At 41.8% G+C, this 24,480-nt stretch overlaps 1 protein-coding gene across 1 annotated transcript in view; it reads left to right on the forward strand.

Moving 5' to 3' along the window:
- The window catches only part of ATXN1 (ataxin 1), a 274,252-nt gene that overhangs the window by 16,461 nt on the left and 233,311 nt on the right, over positions 1-24,480 (forward strand). The window contains exon 2 of the mRNA XM_027898444.1: positions 22,887-23,013. The gene's annotated coding sequence lies outside the window, so the exon portion shown is untranslated. The remainder of the gene's footprint in view (positions 1-22,886; positions 23,014-24,480) is intronic.

Raw genomic sequence — 24,480 nt, forward strand, 5'->3', positions numbered from 1 at the left:
AATGAAGCAACTGGGTCTTAATTCCACACTATAAGTCGAACATACAGAATGGTAACAGCAGGGGAAAAGGTGCCTTAACATACCCATTAGATGCAGAAATGAGATATTTCAGGTTTGAAAGTTGCTTTTCAATAGATTAATGTGGTAGCACTAATGGCGGATGTTGTTACAGTTATTAAAAACACACATTCTAGAATAATGGAAAATAAGCATAAAAGGGATCTCATGTGAACCCAAGAGCCAATGCTGTTATAAGAGCAAGAAATAAAGGGAAAAGCAATAAGTATTCAGTACTCCTAATAACTCAAGCAACTGAGTTGTGCATTTCTGGATGTGTTGGAGATTTTCCACAGATATTTCCTATGGAAAGAATTTATGAATCAAAGCATAAGGGTTGTCCAAGGAAGATTGGTCCCACATGGATACTGTTGCTGTTTTAACTCATCCAAATCTTCAAAACTATTCACTATGAACAGATTGTATTCATAAGTACAGGAAGCATTTGCATTTAGCATAGCTAAATTAGCTGAAGCAGAAATGAACGCACTCCGTGTAATGTTTAACCAGAAAATAGAATGGTTGTATGGTCAGAATGAGACATTTAGAGGGAAAAGATAGAGCAAGCCAAATTTTATTCCCAGTTGGGGCTATCATAGGAGTGCAGCAGCATCATTCAGAGCAAAACATGGCTCGAATAATTTGCTTTCTACTGACATTGGCATTCTTGTCAGCTATATATCCTATCTATACAGGAGGAAGAGCTGAAACCTATGCTTTTTAGCATCATTGAAAATGGTTTAGATTATTTACCCTAAAGGGACCTATCTATTATACATTTGAGGGAGGAGGTATGCCACTGGTCATATTTGATTTTAAATAATGCTACCTGTATATTAGTATATTTCCCTTCTCTCTTTCCTCTTTTCAAAATGTTCGAAGCAATACCATTCTTAGAACAACTTTTGAGTCGAGACTGTGAAGTTATGACCAACATCAACTCTTCTAGAAGTAAATAGGGTTAGAAAGGTTTGTGTATACCTTTGCTTTCTTAGGCATATTTAGCAATTCACATCACTGAAACTCCAGATTAAAAAAAAAAAAAAAAAAAAAAAAAGACCTGGAGTTCTCTTTTAATTATCTTTCCTGGAATAAAAATTTTGCAACCAGTATATCTGTATTAGAGAGGTTGTACATCTTTAAATTTGTTAGATAACACACCTACACTTGCAAGAAGATTAAGGAGGGGCAGAAATGCTACCAGAATTTCATAATGCTTATGCAAATACTTTTCATCCAGAAATATCCGGAGCACCAGGATCCTGTTGCTTCACAGTGTCATCCTGGACAGATTCAGTAAAGCACATCATACTTAGGACCCAAACTTTGGAAATGCGATTATACCTCAGGTTAGAATTTTAGGAGTTAAACTGTTTGTTTTGACTGGTGTTCCTATCGTCACAAAGTTTACTGCTTGGAGTTGTCAAGTGATTCAGAGAATTCTTCTGAAAAGTTCAAATGACAAAGAGCTGGGACATGTTGAAGTTGTTTTACCCTTGCTGAAGCTGGGAAGTTAACTCTGATGAACTTCGTTCCTCAAACACTGTGGAGCTGATCCCAAATGGCCTTTTTGCTGATCTTCCCAAAGAAGCAATTTTTTAATGTGCTGTCTGGAGGGCTGCATCCTTTTATATCAGTGTAATATCCAAGAACTTCTGGGGTGGTAGGAATGGTTACCGAAGCCTGAGTAATTTTTCCATTTACATCAGTGGCAATACTTGACAGAGGCTGGGTATGATGTCTCTAGTTTGAAGTCTTGCTGGGATAGAAGCAAATGCTTTTCTCTGGTGAGTGTGTCTGTCCAATTTTAATACATTATTTGTCCAACTAAACATTTCACTCAGGACTGAATATATCAAAATTTTTACTTTAAATCTCAACTGGGACATCTAGAATACTCTGGAGCTCTATGGATCCAAGTGTATGCTAACTTCCCATTAAGGGGAGTCAAGGGGTATATCCCTGCCCTGGTTCCTCCCTTCCTGTATCCCTTTTGCACATTGATTTTCACACCCACCATGTGAGCTAGAAGAGAGTGACAGTGCCCAGTTTCCCTTGATCTGGAAAACAGGGTGACTGGGCCTGAAAGGAACACTGCAGCATGTGCTCCCATGGTCCCCCACCTCATGCTCAGTTTGGCTTTTCACAGTGAGGTTCCTGCATGTTGACACAGCATCATGAAGTGTTTACTGCTGTTGCAGTATGTTCTCTGGGGCATGGGATATCATTCAGTCACTCAGGGTTCTCACTTCAGTATCTCTTCAAGAGGAAAAAGTGAAAGCCTGACGACAGTATTCAGTTATTCTTACTGTACAAGGTACAAGCAAACCATCAACCGTTAATCATGGATGTTTTAAAACCATAAGCTAGTTGTTCATATTCTCTAACAGTTGGGGAGGAAAGTTGATCTTTCCTGAAAATACTGAAGCAGATGGGTGCAGTGTGAATGCCAGAATATCCCTACAAATTCTCCTAACATGAAACAGTTTTGGACAGTTCAGGACATCTGGAGTGAATATGGGAGAGGGAAATGAAAAATTTCTTGAATGTACTTAAAGGCTGAAATAGAATCACAGTGGCACAGACATGCAGAAACTCTGAATGAAATACACACATGGATATGGCAGAAGGCTTAAAAGGAAGTCAGCCTGCTAGGAGCAAAACTATTTTTAGTCTCCTAATGAAGAAAGCAGCTGTATTTGAGAAAGTCAGTCACTCACTGCTTGGAAAATCAGCTGGAACTCTTTCTGGGTCCTGGTGTTCTTGGTTGTGAGAGGAAAATCTTATGTGTAAGCTCTTTCAGCCCTGGAGAACCTTAAATGGCAGTCATCTTGGGTTTTGAAGCACAGTTGGGAGCTTCTTGGGAACAGATTCATAGACTTCTGTTGGATCCCATGGTCACTCTGCGGTGTTCAACCACTCTTAGAGTGAATGTTTCTTCAGGAGACAGTGAGGATCTGGCAAAGTCCTCCGAGATGAGCATTGAATATAACATTGAATTCTGCCTTTTTTTTTTTTGTTCTGTGCTGTGCAGCTTGTTATACAATGTTTATTTCCGTTCTTAATTTCCCTGGAGCTTTGCTGAGGTGCAGCAGGCCGTCCAGTTCATTGTAAAAGCTCTGTTTTCTTGTCTGTGTAGTGCTTGTGTTAAGCATGGGAATGGATGAGAGCCACTTTGTTGCTCCAGTGAAACTTGAATTGTGAAAACTCGCTGGTCTTAATGTACCATCTTTGTATAGAATAAGCCCTTTTGTAAGGGGTTTCTATGGTATAAAAGAGAGAGATGTCTTTTTCTGTCATATTGCTGAGTTAAACAAATGATCAAAGTGAGTTATGAGTATCCTGGCTGTGACAAGAATGGACAATAGTTATCACAAGGTCAAAAACATCGAATGTGCTTGCTGGAGGTAAAAGAGACAGCTTGATTTTTCCACTGGCTTGAGACACCATTTCTGAACTAGTTAAAGTAGATGCATCTTAAAAGGCTGAATTGAGAGAAAAGTATTTTAGCTTCAAGCCAGTGTCTGGGAAGCCTGACCACAGCCATCTGCCTGAGATGGCCTGGCATTTTTCAGTGAGAGGATGAGATTAGTGAGGATGGTGGCTTGGTTTTGAAAAGCTTCTTCTGCAAATAATCTGTCAGTTTCCATCAATGGTCACCTGCCCAATCCATCAGGAATTGGACGAGGTCTTAAAGGTGAGAGGAAGGCAGGGTATTCAAGAAGAAATGCCATGGAGAGGGAACTGGGACCTGGGCTTCATGGGTAGCTTTGCCAGGCTCCTTCAGTCACTTCCAGCTCCCAGCCTTGCATTTGGTCTCTTTAGAAATACTTTTTTTTCTTGTCTGTCACATGCTTTAATACACGAAGTGTCATACACACTGGGGATCTATCTTTTATGTAGGTACTTAAATGCTCAAAAATTGGAAGGAAGGAGAGGAGGAGGATTAAATGCACCTGATCTCTCCTTTTTTTGCTAACACTATGGCTTGGGGAAAGAAGATGATGCTCTCAGACTCTTCCCATTTGCTTGTCACCTGCCACGTATTTGCAGAAGACTATCCTTCTTATGATCTCCTGGCTAAGTTTCTTGCCCGTAAATCTGTTTCTGCTTGAGCAATATAGTTTTAAAAAATAACCTCAAAGTATCGAAAGGAGGGAAGATCATTGACTGAATTGCATAAGGGGCCATTACATGAGTATTTGTTCTGGCATCAGTTAGGCAGCTTGGGGACAGTGACCAGCAGCTATAGAGGGCTCAGGGAGCAGAAGCCTCTTTGCCCAACTCAAGGGCACCGAGAACAGCACATCTGACCACAGCCTTTGCTTTCTGAGACAAATATCTGAAGTTCTTAGCTGGTTTCAGCAGAACCTGTTTTACATAAACCATTTCTGTTTTCCCATTACTCATATGTCCCTTTCTTAATAACATAATGTAAATAATTCTGTGCTGGATTTGGCATTCATTTAAACAGGTGTAACACTAAAGCAGTCATAATTGGTTTCAGTGTTCCCAGCCTTCTCTCTGGCTGCAGTTTCCAAAGGAGTTTGCTTGTTTTTGCTTTTGAAGGTTTGTTATTACCATAATTCACCCATCAATCTGCTGCTTTTTATGTTAATTCACTTTTATAACTTGGTAGGAGGCAAGGTGAAATGTTTTAGGCTGCATCCTAAGGTTATTCTTTGAGTGGCCCCTGTTTTAAATGGATGGGATGGGCACTGGCAAGAAGAGCTTTGTGATATTTATAGTCTTCAGGAATCTGTGTAAAAGTGAAAAAATGCTTATCCTGATTCTGTATAAATACCACATCCAAAGCACACCTGTCTTCTGCCATGTGGGCCAGCTAATTGGTTTTTGATCTATTTTTACTGTTCTTAGCTGAAAGGCAATTTTTTTGTTAAGTGTAACAGAAAGCTCTAGAGCTGTTTTAGGGGTTTGTAGCTGTGAAAAATAGCCACGGTTCTGTTTTTTAAAAAGCATTCTCAAGGAATAATTACAATGATTGAGAATGCTTCTTAAAAAAACCCAGAAGCATGTACATTTTTTTGTAGCTACACGTCTCTAAAATGGCTTTGTGGGTTTCTTCACATATTCAGGAAACTTTTAAAAATAAAAAGGAGCAAATGTATCTCTGAGCTTGGCAACAGATTAAGTTTATATTTCACAAGGATCTGAAAATGGGTTCCTCCCCATTTGCAGACACGGATGCCAAAGTTTTAAACTGACAGTGCAAAGTTTATATTGCAAGCTTTGTAAAGGCGCAAAGCAGCGTTTTTCTGCTCTGTGCCAGTCCTGCACTTATGCATGGCTGAGATGAGGCCTTGTTGGACAGTTATTATTATTATTGTTTATGAATTCCTTGCCTTGCGGTCGTGCAGAACAGCAAGTCGGCATTGTTGAGCTGGGAACTGTAGACACGAAAATAGCGAAAAGGTTGCCCCTGCTGCTAAACTTTTGGCAGTATTTTTGTATTCCATTCTTGTCTGTGTTAAAACACTGAATGTAGTGAATGGGCCAAACCCTGAAATCCTTATTTGGTTATTATGAAAAGAGAGAGAAAAGGCTGTGATTCATTAGGAGGGGGATGAATAAGAGGCTGCAGAGGTCTATGCAAGGTAGCTCAGAAGCTTCAGTTCTCTTGTCTCATAACCCAGAAACCAAAGGGTTGTCTGAGCACAGCGAATGATGACTGTCAGAAGTAATGCATTAAATAGTCCTTACACTGGGACAAACAGAGGAGCGATGTAAGGAGATGCCTGCTGCTTACGCGGTATGTCTGAGCATGTATGTGCAGGGTTAATGGCAAAGAGAGGCCATGGAGACCCACGGGTAAATGCGTGCCCCCGCAAAGGGAACTTGGGTGGAAATCATTGCATGGGATGGTCCTGAAACCAACTGTTTCAAAAGATTAGTTGGGAGATTTTATATTTTAATGGGAGCACAAAATACCTGGGGTTACCTATTGTCTCAAACAAAAGGGGTACAGGAGAGGGAACAAAACCTGTTGTTCCAGCATCAGAGCAGTCCCTAAGTGGCAGGTCACTAATCCCGCTTCAGTGTTTTGCCGGGAGCAGTAGGAGTTACAGATGTTTGATTGCATCATGACAATATAGTCTCTGATGATGGTGGTTTGTGCTTTTGTAATCCCACAGAAATTATACTTTGGCTTCAGTGCTTTGGCCTGTCTGGGCATGACTGATCATTATCTGCTCTTTAAGATTAGCTGAAAGTGCTTAGCTAAACGCTCTGAACTTAGTGGCAGAAGAGGATGGATCTGGGGGCCAGGTCTGTGAAAATGCTGCACAAAAAAGGCTGCTGTATTTATTCCCCCGTGCTCCCCAGCATAAATGGAAGAAGAGGAGAGCAGTGCAGAGCTCAGCCTGTCTGCTTGGTATATTTTCAGTTACTTAATTCATGGCACAGGCCACTACAACCATAGTAGGCAGGCAGCGTTTCAGCAAAGGCCAGAGGGTGTTGCAAATAATATTGGGAGGAGAGTTTTTGTTCCCTTCTCCCCACTTTTTATGTCAGATGCTGAATGAGTAGCACATGCAGGTTTGTGCGGTCGGCAGTTCAGCTGCTCTGCCTTGCACTCCCCAGCCCTTCCTGATCCTGTGTCCCAGAGAATCTCAAAGATAATTTTAGTAAAAAGCTGTTCTGGATGCCCTTTGGCTCATCTGTTTACAAAGTCGCAAAGTCTCTTCTCATTAGTTTTCAGGGATCAGAGGGGACAAAAGTTTAAATATTAGCTCAGTTATTTAAACCCTGTGGCAATGCCAGTCTGCTTGGCACAGAGCGTTGAATCCAGTGATAAGATATTCGGTCAACTGATGACCCGCACAGCGTTGTAAGAAATAATGCTGATTAAGTCTGTGCAAGGGATAGAAGGGACAAAGCGTCTTCTACCTTTTATAACAATTGCTAACCAAAAGATCTGCCAAAAGCCTGGGCTTAGAGATCTATTCTCTTGCCCTCCAGCAAGCCCTGATTTCCTGGAGTCTTCTAGAATATTCCTAGATAAGCGGTACTGCAGATGAATAACAAAATAAGAAAAGAGTTCTCCAGTGAGGGCTTCGTGCCTGAAAATATTTTCTGGTATCTAATTACATTTTTGTCCACTAGATGGCTTTTCTCCCCCTGCCTGCGACTTGATTAGAGCAGTTGAAATCAACTGAATGTAACCTATCTAAAATGATATAACTTACAGCTGAATTCAGATATTTGTAACACTTTAATCATGATTTTCTATTTACATACAGCATGCAGGGCATATATATCCTGCAATGTAAATTTTCCTATGTGGACGAATCTATCGTATATTGGCACAGAGAAAAATTCAAGTTAGGATGTTTTAGCAAATTGTTTGCCAGCAAACAATGTTTGCTCATGATATGAAATTATTAAAGACCACGGAGAACATTCTGTGGTTAGTAAGTCTTCAGCACTGACACTGAAAACACAATATAAAATCTTCCAGACCTTGTTTTGGTTTGGCTGGGGGTTTTTAGGAATCAGAAACAGGAGTTCCCCCCCCCTTACCCACCCAATCTGTAGTATAATATTAATTAAGAATGCTTGGAAGCAAATTTAGGTTCTGCAATCATTATAATTAAGTGGCACCATTGGACAGAACTCTGCATTATGTGGGTTAAGCCAAATCAAATGGAGTGCAAAAAAAAAAAAAGTGTTATTTACATTGAGAAAAGTCTCAGTTTTAGTGATTGTGTGAGTCCCACTGACCACTGATGAGATACTAGTAGGGCTGTGCCTTTACTGTTGACTTAACCACATGAATAAGATAGCAGTAAAGAGAAGAGTGCCCTGAATTAATAAAATGTGTGGTATTCAGGTTATGATAACAAAAATACAAAAATGCATCCCAACAAACATTTTATTATTATTTTATAATATTCACTCTCTGAAGAAAACATAACATGGTAGAATTAAAAATAATCACCAAGCTGATGTTCACATTTCACTGAAGAAAATAAAAGGGAATTGGTACAATTTTAGATCAGTAAAATGTTCTCAAGAAACCAACAAGTCTGATGTGAGTAAACACACTATATGAAGATGAGCGAACCTCTATCATAAGCTGCTCTTGGTGTCTTCCTGAGAAGCTCAGTCCCTTGCTTCCACCAGCACGTGGGATTTGAGGGGTTTCTGCAAGGAAGTTACAGCAGGAGCCTGATTGGAGATGCAGTTCTTCCTTTAGAGCTACTAAGTATTTGTTCAGTGGGAAGCTCTCGTTTCTATCTGTTGAACCAGTGCAGGCCTTATGTTCCTGTCAACTTCCTGATACTCAGTCACGTGAGGAAAAAAGAAGTTGTGTTCTCATTTCAGCATCCATCCCCCTTCTCCTTGCTTCTCTGGAAGATGGAGCAAGCAAGCTCTTTCTTTACTCATCTTTTCCTTTAGCATCCTTCCTTCAGGATCTTTCTTTCTTGTGAATCATTCCAGTGCCTGTTCCTGCCCTCAACTCTACCTTTTGCAAGCTTCAGCTGAGGGGGTTGTTGGGTTTCCCTGCACAGCGAGGGGCCCTGCTGGAGAGAGTAGGTTGAGATCTCGGTAATCGCCATCAGTGGCTGCTGGCTGGCAGCACTGGGGTGGAGGACCAGCACAAGCACTGAAGCTCTTTCTCTGCAGATTCAGGAAGCTACAGTTGCTACAGTTTGCAGTCAGTTTGAGCTTGGAAAGGCTGTTTTTGCTGCCATGATGTTTATTTTTTCTTTTTTTTCTTTTTTCTTTTTTTTTTTTAACAAAAGCTTAGATTCTGGGAAGTCGTGACTGAGACTTGCCAGGGAAATCTTGCAACTGCAAAGCATATGAGTGGATTTTTAAGCCCCATTTGACTAATACCAGAAGGATTAGCATCCTGTTTTGTTCGATGCCAACACAAGGAAACCTCATGCGCTTTAAACCAAAGGGTTACATTTCCTTGGGCGGCGCTAAGCCGATGGGAGTCTGATGGGAGTCACTGTGTTAAAAGCCCCGGTATGCTCATGGCCCTGGGTCATGGAGCACTTCAGGCCTAGCCAGCTATTGTGCTACCTGTCATGAATGAATGGGGTGGAGGAGCAGGCTCTTTCAGCTCCCAAGAGAGCTGACATTCTGAGTTCAGGAGGTGTGAAACATTAAATCAAGATTGCTAATCCAGTGGTGGTCAGCTAAGCACTTTGGTCAGAAACTATCAGGAGCAACACACAAGCACATATCTTTGAACCTCTAAGCTACCTTCTGCTTTCAGTTGCATCGTGACAGTTAGATAAAGATCCACTGATTTGCCTAGAATTCTTATACCAGTGCTCCCAAGAGCAGAGTTGAGGTGACAGAAGGAAGGAGGAAGAGGTGAATGGTGTTCTGCAATTTTACTATGCACACTTTCAACCCTTTGGCCTAGTAGAGGATGTTCTTTCTTGCCACCAAGAGCTATGAAGCCATAATGAACCATCAGTAGGACTTCTGCAGGAGCATCAGTGCAATAGAGATGCTGACAGTGGAAAACCTTCCCTAGTATGAAACTATGTGCATGCTACTGAACAGGCAATAGTAGCAATCCCATTTTTTATCTCCACCCTACTCTTATCTAGCTATCTGCTGATCATAGCCAGAAGAGACCATGTGAAATCATCCAAGCCTAACCAGAGTATTCTAGAGACCATAGCGGGGGGGAAGAAAAAAAAAAAAAAAAAAAAAAAGGAAAAAAAAAAGGAAAAAAAAAAAAAGGAGTAAAACAGGAGAAAAACTTCAACTGAATTTAAAAATTGTCTAGGACGTGATATGTGGGGTTCCTGTCCCTGACGCAGTGGATATCTGGCATGCTGTGAGACCAGAGCTTTTTTCCAATTGCAAAGGTAATTGGAAAGAGCCAGGTCATGTACTCTTCAAACTTATTGCAGCAGCAGATGCAAAAGGCAATATATAATAGCTTAGCACTCAGTCTTACCTGTGCTGATCTTGGGTAACTCAGGATAAGGAAGCAAAGGTTGACCAAAGTCACCTTTAATCCATCTTCAATCTTAGCATTGGTGAAAGATCTCCTTCAACCAGTGCCAGTCTATTAGACTTCTGCAGTGCTTGGTCTAAAAATTCCAAAACTCAGTCACAGCAAGTGCTCAGCTGGAGGCAGGCAGGTAGTGTACAAACCAGTTATGTTAATTCACAGTTCTGATGTGCCACTGTGCACTTGTGTGAAGGCCATGCTGAGGTCCTTTCAGCTTCTTCACTGGGCCTTTGATCTCTGCCAGCACTGTGCATTTCTCTCTCCAGGTAGAAGAAAGATGTTTTTACCACAAAGGAAATCTATAAGAGAGATTTTACTAACTCAAACACCTCCATTCGATGAAGGAAATGTAGATTCAATTTCTTTTGTGTGTTTGAAATGCTGCTGCCAAACCTGTGCTATGAAAGGTCAGGGAAAACATAGGAAGCTCACAAAAAATAATTGATAACACCAGAGCAAGAAGATGCTCGTGCCCCAGATAATAAATTTGGCTCTGCACTGAACATAAAAGGGTTTGCCAAAGTTTTTGTCTGTCTTTTCAACTGAGACACAAGTGTGTAACATTGAAAGTAGCTGTCCAGGTTTGATCTCAGGTTGGCCCAAACTCCGCTGACCTGCCCAAGCACAGAAGCTTGGCCAAACCTCAGGACTGACTTTTCTCTGAGTAAACCCAAAGACATCCCCAACCCTGACACTAGGATTTCAGACACACAGGACTTGCTGTGGCTGCCCTGCACTATCAGAGCAGCTTCATCAACACTATCACCTTGCTGTTGTCTATTTCCTTTTAACCATGCAGAAAGATTATAGCATTTCTTCTCTGGATTTGATGTGATCTGGTTTTGCTTACACCCTAATGATCAACCACAAAAAAAATGAGTGACATGTAACTGTTATGAATTAGCATATGCTGTTAGTTAAGCCTTTGAATGTGTGTTTAATTTTCAGGTAGATGCGTAATTACTCTGTGACCTGTTTAGCATTTGAGACTCATTCCTTTCAAAGACTGGAGGAAAAAAGAGGTTACATCCAAGCTGAAATTAAAAACACAAAAGATTTTCTTTTTTCTGTATCACTTTAAAAAGATTTCTGAACAAATTTGTTTTCAAAGTAGTTTGCTCTCAATCCTAAAATTACAACTGCCAGCAGCTGGCTGGGAAAAAGCAAAAGTTAGCCTGAGAAGTAATAAAACTCACATGATCTGAAATGGTACAATACTGAGACCGTTTGTAACCACAGCTAGAATTATTTGTCATTCTGGAAAAAATAGTGAAGTGTCTGGGGGTTTTCTTTGTTACAATTTTTCTTAAAAGGGATTTTCTTTTCAGGAGGCAGCAGCAGAAGGGATTTTTGTTGGTTACTTTTTCTCCGATGCTTAGTGATAACAAACAAGCAATGTGATTTTGGCAAGAAAGTATTACATGCATGTTGGAGAATAAATTGTTCCCTTGATGATGTACTGAGTGATAACCCTTTCTGGATTTATGGATTTTTCTGTATATTTGCATAGAAAGTCATTACAGCAGCCTTTTAGCTGATAACAGTAACACATCATTGCATGTTTCTGCGTGTCCTACAACTCCCTGAACAAGCTATTGATCTGGTAGGTCACTTCCAGTGAAGCAGACAGTCATTCTGCGAGCTCTTTCTTGGATGGGAGATACGCCTTTTCACTAGTCTCCAAGGTGTCATCTCCCCTCTCTCTTGGCACAGAGCATGGTAACTTCAGAAATCACTTGCTCCTTTCTGTTTAAGATTTCTAGTCTGACACATAACAGGGAAAGAAAGAAAAGGAGGAAAACGCACAGCTTTTCAAATGGAGGAAAGTCAGTCCTCTTACTTGCCAGATTAGAAAAAAAAAAAAAAAAAGGCAAGCAGTGCTTTCCCAGCTCTGCTGTTTCAGTGTTGATTTCAGTGCTAAAAATGATGCATGCCCGTTGTATTGGAGTAGATTTCTCCAGAGAGCATATTTTCATTCAGATTCGTGTAACTATTGACCAGAAACAAGGTTAAATTGAGCCTGTTTAAAAATTAACCCATTTAAAGAAAAAATTGCATAACGCAGTAGCTCTCTTCAGGCAATCCTTCAGCTTTCTAGCATCAAGTCATCTCTGGTGGTGCGCAGGCTGCATTTAAAGGCGACACAGTCCCAACAGTTCCTGTGCCTGTGAAGTTCTGTGCTGTTGCTTTAAACTGCTAATTCTCTGATGATCTCTCTATTGTTGTAGTGCGGAAACAAGTGTGTGCGCTCATTTCTGCATTTTTTTTTTCCTGGACACTATTTTTCAAAAACATACCTTTAAATGTGCCCGTTTTAAATTCCGTGCCCCTAAAACAGCTCAAGCGAGGGATACAGGAAAATGCAGGAAACTGTAAGTGGTTTAGGAATCGTCTCTGTCAGAAACACAGCTACCTTTAAGACTGTGTTTTGTTTGTCAGAGGAGGGGCAGGTAAGGGAAGCACGTTTGCAAGCAATAATCTGAAGTTCGTAGTAAATTTAAATCCCATGGTTCAAAATTAGCCGTGATTCCTGCCGTCAGGACCACAGAGCTAAGTAAAGGTTAGATTTCTTCTCCTACTCTATTTTCATTCAGGTTAATATTTAAGCTGTGCTGGTGGCTGTGTCCAGGAGAACAGTGGGCGCTTTTTACAGCTATAAATGGTAAGAGGATGGGTCTGTCCGAGCTCGCCTGTCAGCTGTTTGAGCCCGGCGAGCACCTTGGATGCAGCTGGCCCGATCCCGAGCGCTTTCCTAGCGCTCATCTCCTCGCTTGCACCAGCTCCCTCATTGGTCGCAGCTATCGCCCTCCTCGCAGCGACTGCTGCTGCTGACAGTGTATCTCTCGTCGGCTGCGATTACTGCGTGTGACCTACTTTGAAAATGGTGTGAACCAAGGTTCACAAATTGACTTGGAAGGGTGCCATGAGGTTGGTGTGCAAACATGCGCGGTCTGGGGAGGCTTCTGGCGGAGCAGAACTGGCTGTCTCCGTGTCCTTCCAGATGCAGCAGGCGTTCCTTTGCCAGCCCCGGCTTCACAATCCATCTTTGTGCTCTCGAGTGCGGCATATTGATTTCCCAGGCAGGCCTGCTAGGTTAGAGAGCCTCTAGCCAATAAGTCCTCCATGCCGTTTTGCTCTCAAAGCAGCTGAAGTAGTAATAAAGATGAATAAAGGGTTTCAGGCTGAGCTGTCAGCTGAAGCCTAGCCGTAGTAGTAGTAGTAGTTGTAGTAAAAGCAGTAGTAGTGGTATCAGAATACAAGTCACAAAGGAGAGCTAAGCAGTGACATTTTATTTACACAGTTCATCTGTTTACTCTAATCCACTCGTTTATAGTGTAATGTAAACTTGCAATTACCAAAGCTGCTTTCTCCGCCAGATGAACGGTTTAACCTGTATGTCATTCCAAAGTACTGATAGAGGAGAAAATTCAACAGAAAGGAACAGCCTGGAGAATTGCAGTCTGAGAGCTGTACGGGTCTGGGAATTTTTTTTCCTTTTTTTTTTTTTTTTTTTTTTTTTTTTTTTTTTTTTTTTTTTTTTTTTTTTTTTTTTTTTTTTTTTTTTTTGTCTTTCTTATATAAGCACTTTGCTGCAGAGGAAAGTTTCCACAGACTCAGAAAGATCATATGCAGTTTCAAATCTTCTTGAAAGATAAGGCTTTTTTTTTTTTTTTTTTTTCCCCTCCCCAAGGCTAATATATTACATACCTACTCAGCACAGGGCTGCCTGTTATCTGATAAGATAATTAGCATCAGACACGAGAAGAAGCATATGTACTTTTAAAAGGAGCATTACTGAATGCTCACAGAGAGAGTTAAAGAGCGTGCTTATCACAGCTTTTCGGTGCAGAAGACTTGCGCTAGTGTTTGACTTTGGGTCAAGAAGTCCTTTAATAAATTAGCAATGCAAATGTGTTTCACTTTATACGTGTGGAATTTAAGTGTTTCGGGCAGCCACACTGGAGCACTTTGGGGCTTTTTACAGATTTAATGTGGGCCAAGAGTTCTAACTCAGGCTCTGAGCATTTTTTTGTTTGTTTGTTTTATCCTCTGTAAAGACATCTGTTCTACATGGCTCTCCACCTTGGCTGCAGTTCAGTTTCCACTGACTTCCATGAACTCCATTATGAAACCCAAGTACAATCCTCTCTTTGCACCAGGACCAGCCTGTGACTCCTGAACACAGACCTGCAGCTTATGGATGCCCTCAGCCACCTCTCCTGAAGCACGTGGCTATGGGGAGCAGCCACCACCTTGAGGAAAGTACACCTCATCCTCCAGCTTGTCCCTCTCCTGCTGATTGAGTCACGAGTCCTTAAAGCCATGCTATAGTAGTTTAAAAATAGGGAAAGCTGAGACAAAAGCCTCTATCAGCTCTAAAAGCAGGAAAACACGGATGCTTACCCTACCTGATGTGGTCTTTGCCAGTTGCTAAACAGCTAAAATGATCCATTGTTCCATGGCAGTTCCAGAATTTAACATCTGACATTAGTTGTTCCTGTTTGTGAAGCAGCTGGCCCAAAGGCAGGAGCTCCTGCCTGAGCATGCCTGATGGATCTGCTGCAGCAAACCCTTCTGGCCTGACACTTGTAATAATAAATCCCATAACTGAGCTGACATTTTGGCCTGGCAGGGTCTTTCATAAGACTCAGCTGGGAGCAATTATTTAATGAAAAATGTTAATAGATTAATAGTTTGCCCATGAGTTGTTACTTCTGGCATAGAAGGCACTGCGTTGTTTTTAGTGATGGTTGTTTTTTCTTTTAATAGCATACATGGAGCTTTTCGGGGGATGTGGCGGTGCTCCTCACCTAAAAAGTGGGGACAGAACTCTGAAAAATGTGTAGTGTCCTTGTCATTTTTGTCATTCTATGTAACTGTGCAATGTGTGATGGAAACCAGTGGAAACCAGAGCCAAAGTGGGGGGTTTGTTTCTGGTCCCTGTGATAGGGCTGCCGGCAAAGGAGATGAGTTTTCAGCCTACCCCAAAGGGGACCCAGGTTATTGCAGGTGGGATCATCAAATGAACAGGAAACATTTCTTGTCAAGATATTTTCATTGCAATTAATTGTAAAGGAAGAAATGGTCACTGATGCAGGGAGAAGGAGAATCCTTCCCACCCTAGTGAGTCTCATTACTCTGATAGAAATGTCTAATGCATCAACTCATCAGGCTTTGCTCTCTAAGCCATCAGCCATTCTGTTGAAGGACAGATAGTAAAAGGAACATAGTTGGAACAGTACAAAGCGGGCCAACCCAGTGTTTCTTTCGTGTGGCCTGTGGTTCTAGAAAACATTTCAGGGTAACTGAACAGATCAGGGAGACAGAGATGCAACCACTGCCAGACATGCTCAGCCTTCAGCTCCTGCTCTTCTGTCTGCCCCCATTCGCTCCCAGAAATGAGGGGAGACCTGAGCAGAAGAACCGAAAGAAGCCCGTGAGTATCAGTGACAAAAATATTGCCTGACATGAACGCAAAGTACTGCAACATACCTTGCCCCTGCCAGATGCCTACTCCTCTGACGTTACAGAAGGAGCCTAATGTTGCTTTATAAACCTCAGCTGACACTACTCACCTTGTCCCATCTCTTGTATGAGGTATCTTATTTCACAGCCTCTGCTGAAACACCACAGGCACTCAAGCTAAATCAGGAGAAGAAATGTAACACGATTTTCCAGGTTTGAGCAAATGGGTGTGGAAACAGAGTATTTTGGGCTTCAGTAAATGGAGGATATGATCTCCCCCTTTGACCTGAATCTTCCATCACAGCTAATGTTTGATCTGGTGAGATTCATTCATGGATTGGTCTTCCGAAGAGTGAGATCCTACAGGCTTCCACCCAAATTTTAACTGTCCTCTGCTAATCAGGTTGGCAAAAATTAATCTCTAACATCAGCTGTGGGGCAGCCAGTAACTTGATCCCTGTTACTGAGGGGTAGCACAGGGTACTGAGGCTGCCCTTGTAACTTTGGCCAGTGAAAAATGGTAGTGATATTTGATACTGTTGATCATCAAATGCTTCTAACCTGTGTGGAGAAGCTGTGCGTATCAGTGGAAGCTCCTTGAAAGCGTCCTGTTCCTTCCCCTGAGGTGGAGCCAGAGGAGTCACAAGCAGCAGTTGTTTTCCTGTTTCCAAACTCTTCATCTCTGGCAGCTGACAAGGCTTCTTCCGTACACATGTGAAACCGCTAGAGAATTGAGTAGATCTCATAGTGAGCTACAGTGCCTGCTTTTCTGTAGATGTTATCGGGGTTTTCATATTCCTTATTGCAAGCGTAATTACTGTCTTCCCCTAATTATCTTAGTGACTACCTGAAATTGACATTGCACTGCAGAGCAAGTGGTCAGAAGTGAACCAGTCAAGTCCAAGAAATCGGTTGTGTTAAACACCTGTATCAGTGTATCAGCTTAAAAATCACATATAAACCCAACTGACTGTGCTAGCTTAAGACCAGCTTATTTGAAAATACAAAATCAGCTCCTAAATAGATTTAAGCTTAAACCAAAACAGACATGGTTTAACACAGAAACATGAGGATGCCCACTCTGTCTTCTACACCAGTTTGACCAAAATGGATTTTAAATTATGCCTTTAGAAAAACCAGTATACTTTTTCCTAGCAGTTTAGACCTAGATGATGACTGTAGAAGCAGAGGACTGCTTTGAAATTCTTCCTTTTATAACTATTCCAAGTGCTGAGGGCATTTGTTTGACGTTTGTTGCACCTCTGTTAACTTTTGAGCTTTAGTGCTTGCCCACAGAATATGCACAGAATTAGGAAAGCTCCATCTCCCTTTCACAAGGACCAGACTGTTGTCTTCGCTCTGGTGGGTGCAGTGCAGCTGTGATGGTCCACATGAAACGATAACTGCGTTTGCAATCACATGCTTGGAAAACTGGAACAAAAGGGAGCAGTCTGTCAGTTTACCACTCACAAATTGCCATAGGTCTATTGTTCATAAATATCTCCCCATTTTTTTTCTCCCTGCTATGCATGGAAGTTCTGCTTCATTGCATGGAGTCCTGGGGTAGGTTTTCAAATTTGACCCTGGAAGGCTTCCAAGGAAATGGCCTTCACTGTTTCTGAGACTGGGCCGTCCTTTGCTATCATGATAGTGCGTGAGTGCATTTCACAGAAGCATTGAAACTATCAAGCAAAAGGAGGAAGCTTCTGGATACAGGACTTTCCCAGGAGTTGTATCTAGACTGAGGAATTTCTGCAGTGAATAAGATGTCTGTAGACATCATGTCTTTCAGAAAATGTCAAACTCTCTCTGTAAGTTACAGAAACACACAAGTGCATGTGTAACCCCTACAGGATTAATCAAGCTTTCTCCTATGGGGTGCTAAGGAAGGAAAAGTGGGAGAGATTATTGTTGCTATTTTTACATGCTTGGGAGCTGCTAAGCGATTATAATAATGGGAGTCAGAAATTACTTCACCAATGCATTTGGAGATGAGACAGTGAACTGACTTCTTGGAGGAATACAGGATATGTATCCTGAATGGCAGATGCTGCAGAGGAGAAGGGCTCAGGCAGTGGCAAACTGTGTGGATGAAACTGGATTTCTGTTCTGCTCCCCTGCTTTAATTTGTTTGTGGTGCAAGCAGAGCAGGCACCCCATTTGCAATCTGCAAGTCTGGTGAAAGCCTTCGCACCTGCTACCTGAAGGACAGTTCAGCAAAAGAAATTCAAAAGTTAATTCAGTGGATTCTTTTTGCTTTTGCTGTTCCCAAAAAAGCAGCTCATTCATATGCACTTGACAGTGAGAGGTAAATTTTCTGTGCAGTGCAAGGTGACTTCACCACATGATTCTCAGAAACAGTAGCAGGAATGCTGCAGCAAAATCCTCATACCAAGGCATGTGAAAACATCTGTAGATGAATCCACTGCCCTATGGCAGTGGGAATCCTGGTCAATGAATTGAGTTCTGAGTGCTGAAACAAATGAAATCCATGCCACAAATCTCCTGTCTGCAGCATTGTGATTCTCTCTCTTTGAGATTCTGTGCAGAGTTTTTCCTGGTGCATTGCATTAATATTAAATTAACAACACACTACTCACATGGAACTTACATTCTAAAAAAAGCTCACATTATGCTGTAAGCCTTTTATTACAAAATAATAGCAGTCGTGAGGTTAAAGTTTGTTCATACAGTTTTCTATAGAACATCTGTACATTTTTTATGGAGGATAAAAGCTACGTTCCACGTGTAGCTTAGTCATATGAATATAGATAATGAGTAGTTTATTGGATTTCTTTTTAGATTTTTACCATTCACTTATATTCATACAAAGTATGCAAAGCATACCAGTTTTCTGTAAGTGGTGCTTGCTTTTCAGAAACTCTAATTTTTCTGTCAGTGTTCTGCAGAGGATGTGACCTGGTACGAAAAGGACCTATTCCTCTAGGATTTAGCTTGTAGCTAGAGGCATAAATCAAAGATTCTCTGAAGTGGATTGTAATCCACACTGGAGAGAATAAAGAGAAATCACTAGGTCCATATGGAGCAGGACCTTGAAATGCTTTATGAGGACCACATTCACTGGAACAGTTACCCAGCATCCAAACCATGGAAGCCCACACAGGCTTCAAAATCAAAATATTTCAGGGCTTTTGTGGCCTTCCATGATGCAGAAGCTGGACAGAATTTTTATTGAATCTGGCCCTAAATAAGCAAAAGAATTTTGTAATCAGTGCATGGTTTAACAGGAAGCCAGAAAAATTCTTTCAATATTGGAATGATATGGTGGGAAAGCTTAGCCCTAGATACAGTCCTGGCTGCTGAGCTCAAAAAAAAATTTGCCTGCAAGCAAAACTAGCAGGGAGTAAAGCAAACTCCTAATTAACCCGAATTGGAAAAGGTATGTATTGGAATCTCAGGTTTCTACTGCATGTATATATAAGCCGTGCCTTACTTTTCAAATGCTGACCCTTCACTCCACAAAAATGTTTTCAAGACCTTAAACAGACCCAATCCTTGAAGGCTGAAGCCCCTTGTCTTTTTCTTATATTGTAGAAGCACTTGCAATTATTGCTAGAGAACTCTGGATGCAGTGCCAGAGCTCCTTAATGCCATTCCAGGTGTCAAACAGCAGGGACTGTTAGAAAGCAATATGTAGCAATCTTCAGCCCTGATGGTATTTGAGCATTAAGCCTTGATCCCAGAACAGTTGCTTGATGTATTGCCAGAAGTCCTAAAGTTTTGGTAGAATGGATGGGGAACAGGCAAATGAGTGACTACTGCATGACGGTCTAGATTGGAAAGTTACTACTACATCACCTATGCTGTGAACTTGAAATTATCTCAGTGCTCTCCAGTGAGACACGTGCCATGGCAGAGCCAGCAGGAGGGGCAGGTATTCTCACTGCAAGTGTGTTTTCTCACCTTGAAATGGTATGTTCATGTTTTAGATGCAGAGATTTGGCTAGCACTCAAAAATGTCCAAAGGGACGTTGGCCAACCTCTGAGAGCATTGTGGACACCCAGATACGTGGACAGGGTTCGTTTTCAGTCTAAATGAGTGGATCTGAGTTCATTCCTTTAGCTTCAGAGTGTACCTGTAAGTCATGATGATTTCACCCTGAGCAGCATGTAGGCATTTCAATAAACAGGGTATGCACTGTGTAGCAAAATCAAAGCTATGCAGTAATAACTACCCTGCAGCTAAATGGATGCTTTTTCCACAGCTGAATCCTTAGAGGGATGATGTAGTTTTTAGTCATTCAGTGCCATGTGACTTATTAAAACAATTAACAGGCAAGAAAAGTGGTTATTTTGAGTGGTTTGGCAAAGGGTATGCAGAGTAAAGTTCAAGCAGAGTGAGTTTCTACCTGTGTTGGTAGGAAAGTGCGTGAGGTGGCCAGGGCTGCAGTTCTCTTCTTAGCTCCCCTTCTAACTCACTGTTTGACCTTGGAAAAATCTCCTGGCCACTTTGGGTTTTCAAGTCATTATGAACTCAAAACTCATATTAGCTTCTCTAAAAGATTTGTGGGCTCTCCAGGCAAACCTGGGTCCAGCTCTGGGGTTATGCCCGATGGGTTTATAATTTGAGCCCTGTGTACACAAGGTTTGAGGTTTTGACATGTAACCAGATGAAACATAATGGTTTCAGCTGAGTTTTGCTTTGAAATTTTGGGTTCAGCTGCGCTCCTCACTTAAAAGGAAGGACTGAAGGTGGTCGAGCTAAGTGAAGAAACTGTCCACTGAGGGCTTCTAGGAAAAAAAAACAGATAGTTTCACTTTGTCTGATTTAAAATTAAAGCTCTAGGTGTGTAGTTTACTGAGGATTTTATATTCAGTGCAATTGCCTGTACCCTGTTGCAGGAGGAGAATATGAGACACAGGTGCATAATATATAAAACTTGCATGATGAAAGGGCTCTGCAGACAAATCTGGAAACCTTGTGAGTGACATCACAGATTTTTCCTTTTTGAAGTACCTTGCCTTGCCTTGCCTCTGTTTCTTCTGTGCCAACCATCTGAACAGCACTGTGCAAATGTAACTTGTGATTTTAACAGTAAGCTACCACCCCAGGACTTGCAGGACGGGTCTTTTAGATTTCCTGCAGGATGGTAAATAGATATGTTGTCAGTCTGGTCACAGCTTCACTCAGAATGCACCTCATGTCCATTGTCAGTGTTGCTGGTCTTGGGTCCTATTTTAATAGGCCTATGCATCTCTCTCTGGCCTTGTAGCTGCGTTCTGGACCTGCTGATCTTTTTGAGGTCTGTAAAGCCAGTGGAGCCTGAAATCAGCTCTAGTTTGTCAGTGATTTAAACTCATTTCCGAGCTCTAGTGCTGTGGACGCTCCAGCTTATAGCCCATGCCTTGGCACATAGTTAATGTAGATAGCTAAACAACGCAGGCTTAGCGGAAGGGCTTTCAGCAAACAATTGCTATTTTCTTAGGCAACAGATTTCAAGGACACGAGGGCTGGGTGAGCTCTGGGTCACACTTTGCTCAGGTTATATTTGCACCACAAGCATGGAAGCAATTGCCAGTGCTAGATTTAGCTGGCCACCATGGGCAGTGAGTGCCTGAGCTCATATGAGACCCAGGTGTGTCCACCGAGGCTCCCGTGCTGGAGGAACCCTCAGGGGCTGGACTGGCTCAAGCCAGTGCCACCGCCCTGATCTGCACAGCCATTGTGCAGGGGAAAGGAGCACGGGATCTTCAGGGCCAGCCAGCTCATAAGGATGTAGACAGCTGCTCCCCAGCACTCAGGGGGAAACTTCAGAGGGCAGAGTCTGGCACTGTGTTGTGTAACTTTATTTCAAAGAACTAACTGTGATTTTTATATGGAGCATTTGTGTGCCAGAAATGCAGCGCTTTTTATTTAGTGAAATATCCTTTGAAAAACTGTAAAATCATGACAGGTTTTCATATTTATTTTACATTCAGCTCAGGATTATACACGATCAGCTTTAGGGCCTTGTAGGAGCCAAGAGACTATAAAGGTTGTCAGAAAATTGGAGGCTTTATACCAGGCTGTTCTGATTTAACTGGCAGACCATTTAAAGTTACTGAGATTTGGGGAGAAGCAGAGCTTTTTAGAAATGTCAGTTGTCTGAGTGCTGCAGTTTCTGACTGGCACCCACTCTCCAAAGTACTGACCTCAGCACCGACAGGAGAACGGCAGCAGCATCTTTAAGCTAGATTGTGTTATTATTGTTCAGAAGTTTTACCATTTCTGAGTAGATAAGTTTCCCCTGGAGATGTAGTAGCATCTGGGCTTTCTTGCAGCTGAGTTTAAAGCCTCCTGGTTCCCTGAAATGAAGTGACAGCTTTTAGTCTTCCACATGAACGTGTGAATGTATTCAGGTTCATTTATAACACACAGAGAAGAAATTGATATTGGGGGGGGAGGGGGAAGGAAAAAAAAAAAAAGAGGAAAGAGAAAAAATCTTTGAGGGCTTCATCTGCTCAGGGAAGTAGTATAATGCATCCACACACTTCAGTCCACGTGAGCAGAGTAGTAATGGGATACACACACGCACACAAGCTGGGATCCTTTTCAATCAGTTGAATTATTCCTTTGGTCAAACGTATTTTTCTTAGTTCTAATAATAAATGCTGAAATCTTGGGTTAGTGAAACGTACAATGATAGACTTTAATATACACAGTGTGGTTACCTCGAACTGTATCCAGTATACAATGGACACATTGTTTCTCTCTCTCTCTTTTTTTTTTTTTTTTTTTTTTTTTTTTTTTTTTTTTTTTTTTTTTTTTTTTTTTTTTTTTTTTTTTTTTTTTTTTTTTTTTTTTTGTGTTTCCACAAAAGTATAAAAGAGCGTCATGCAACAGACAGCACATTTTAGTCTGAAGTGGAACTGGCAGAGGATTTCAATGGAAAGTTGATTTATTTCAAGGGATTATGGGAGTCCAGGGATAAAGCTGGCACCCGGCCACAGGGAGAGCCCTTGACCTAGAAGCAGGAACAGTTTTCAAAGCTGTACATGTACATAACTGAGCAGAACACTTTAATTTAGTGCAGAGCATAACCTGAATTCCTTCTCTAAGGGAAGATGAAAGAAAGAAATTTTACTTCTTAGTAGGACGTTGGAAGCTGTATCCAAAGCTCTTTGCCTATTTTACATCTTATTCTGCAGCATTGCAGGAAGCAATTGTTTGTGACAAAAGGCCACTTTCTTCCCTGCTTAACTGGGAAAGCAAATTGAGCTGCCACTCATAAAACCGACTGGATATAGAATTAATTTGCTTTTCTTGATAGACGAAACAAGTTAACAGACCACTGCAGGTTACTCTCTGAATCAACATATGAAACATAATTTCATTGTCTTTCCTCCCCCCTTCCTCTAGGCCTTGAGCGGTAATTATAAAGACTTCAGATCTCCCTAGTGACATCAGCTGGTTAAAAAAATTTGGATCACAGGAATAATGTAACCCAGAGCCTGCTTTCAGCAGCGTTGTTCACACTCCAGAGAAGGTAATTCTATACAAAATACTCTTCCATAACTGTGCTCTATTAATTTTAGTGGTAGTTTTCAGTAAGCTTCACATTGGGATTCACATCATCTGGCCTATTCCTTAGTCAGAAGGTACAAAGCATGACAGCAACAAAAGGAGTCTTTAAAACGATATTTTGGAGCATTTCGTGAAGACTGTGTATTATATCAAACACGCCATAATAATTACATTTACTAAAACTTCCTGAGCGATAATAGGCTTCTAGCTCAGCTGCCCGTAGAATCAGCCATAAACTTCAGCCACCTAATTAAGTGCTTTATTCTGCAGCTTCTAGTCCAGCCAAATGACCACAGGCATCTGTAGGTATCTGACCTGAATCAAGGACTCTGGTTTTGAGCCCTGTGTTTCCAGACAGTGTGTCTGACTGATACTGCAAAACCACAAAATGCCAGATGGTTTCAACATATTACGCAGCTCCCTGTATGGGCATCCAGCGACAGTGTGTGCCTTCCTGCAAAATTTCACAAGCTGAAACAACTTCTTGCAGTGTGGAGACAACACTGTGCCTGAAAACAAAGATTTAACGACATTGGCGTTGATCAGCCTCTTGTCAACTTCTGGCCTGGGAAAAATTGTCAGCTGTTCTAAAATTAGAAGATAACGTAACCCTGGCCAGAATAGGGCATAGTCTGGGCAGGCTTCTTCATTATCAGCTTCCTTGTTGAACTTTAATCCTTATTTTATGACCCTTCCGCTAGTTTGGGTATAGCTTGCATCACGGGCACAAACTGCCCGTCATGCCATATTTGCACAGTGCTTTTCTTGTGTGCATTAAAGTGAGACTAGTGGATTGATTTCATTTGTCAGCTATAGCAAGTGGAGACCGAGGGGCTTTCCCACCACCCAAACTGTGGCTGGGGTGGGTCCCATTTTAGGAGGTCCTTTTGCTACCTTTCCCAAAGCAATCTTCACTTGAGACCACCAAGTCCCCTTGCACACAAACTAGTCTGCTGGTTTCCTTCTAAGTTGTGTACAAATACCTTGGATCTCTAGGGAATTGGGAAAGAGCCATGGAGCCAGCTCAGTGCAACAGAGGGAGCCTCCTTCCTCAGTATATGCATACACCCTCTTGTCAGGCTCTGGAGGGCAGGCTCTGACCCTTTGCATTTCCTGAGCTACGTCTTTCAACACTGTAAAGTTCTTCAGCACACAAAATATGCCTCTGGGTGTGCCCTGAGCAAGTATCAGCAAAACTGTTGAGGCTGTTGCCTGCTTCTCTGCTTAATCTGGGAAGGAGAAAGAAGGCAAATTTGGCTCTCAGAGGAGAGCCATTCAGCTAGTCCTGTTCTTTAACACATGGTCAAGACCTAGATAAGGCAGCTTTTCCCATGTGTGCCTTTATTTAGTGGCATTCGGGATCTGGTGCCAGGTGTTGAAGGAGATGCAGACAGTGCAAATGCATGAGATAAAACCAGGCTGCATTTGT

This window comes from Empidonax traillii, unplaced genomic scaffold (assembly GCF_003031625.1).
Source record: "Empidonax traillii isolate 1590-97213 ecotype Southwest subspecies unplaced genomic scaffold, ASM303162v1 scaffold597:size822913, whole genome shotgun sequence".
Taxonomy (NCBI): Eukaryota; Metazoa; Chordata; class Aves; order Passeriformes; family Tyrannidae; genus Empidonax; species Empidonax traillii.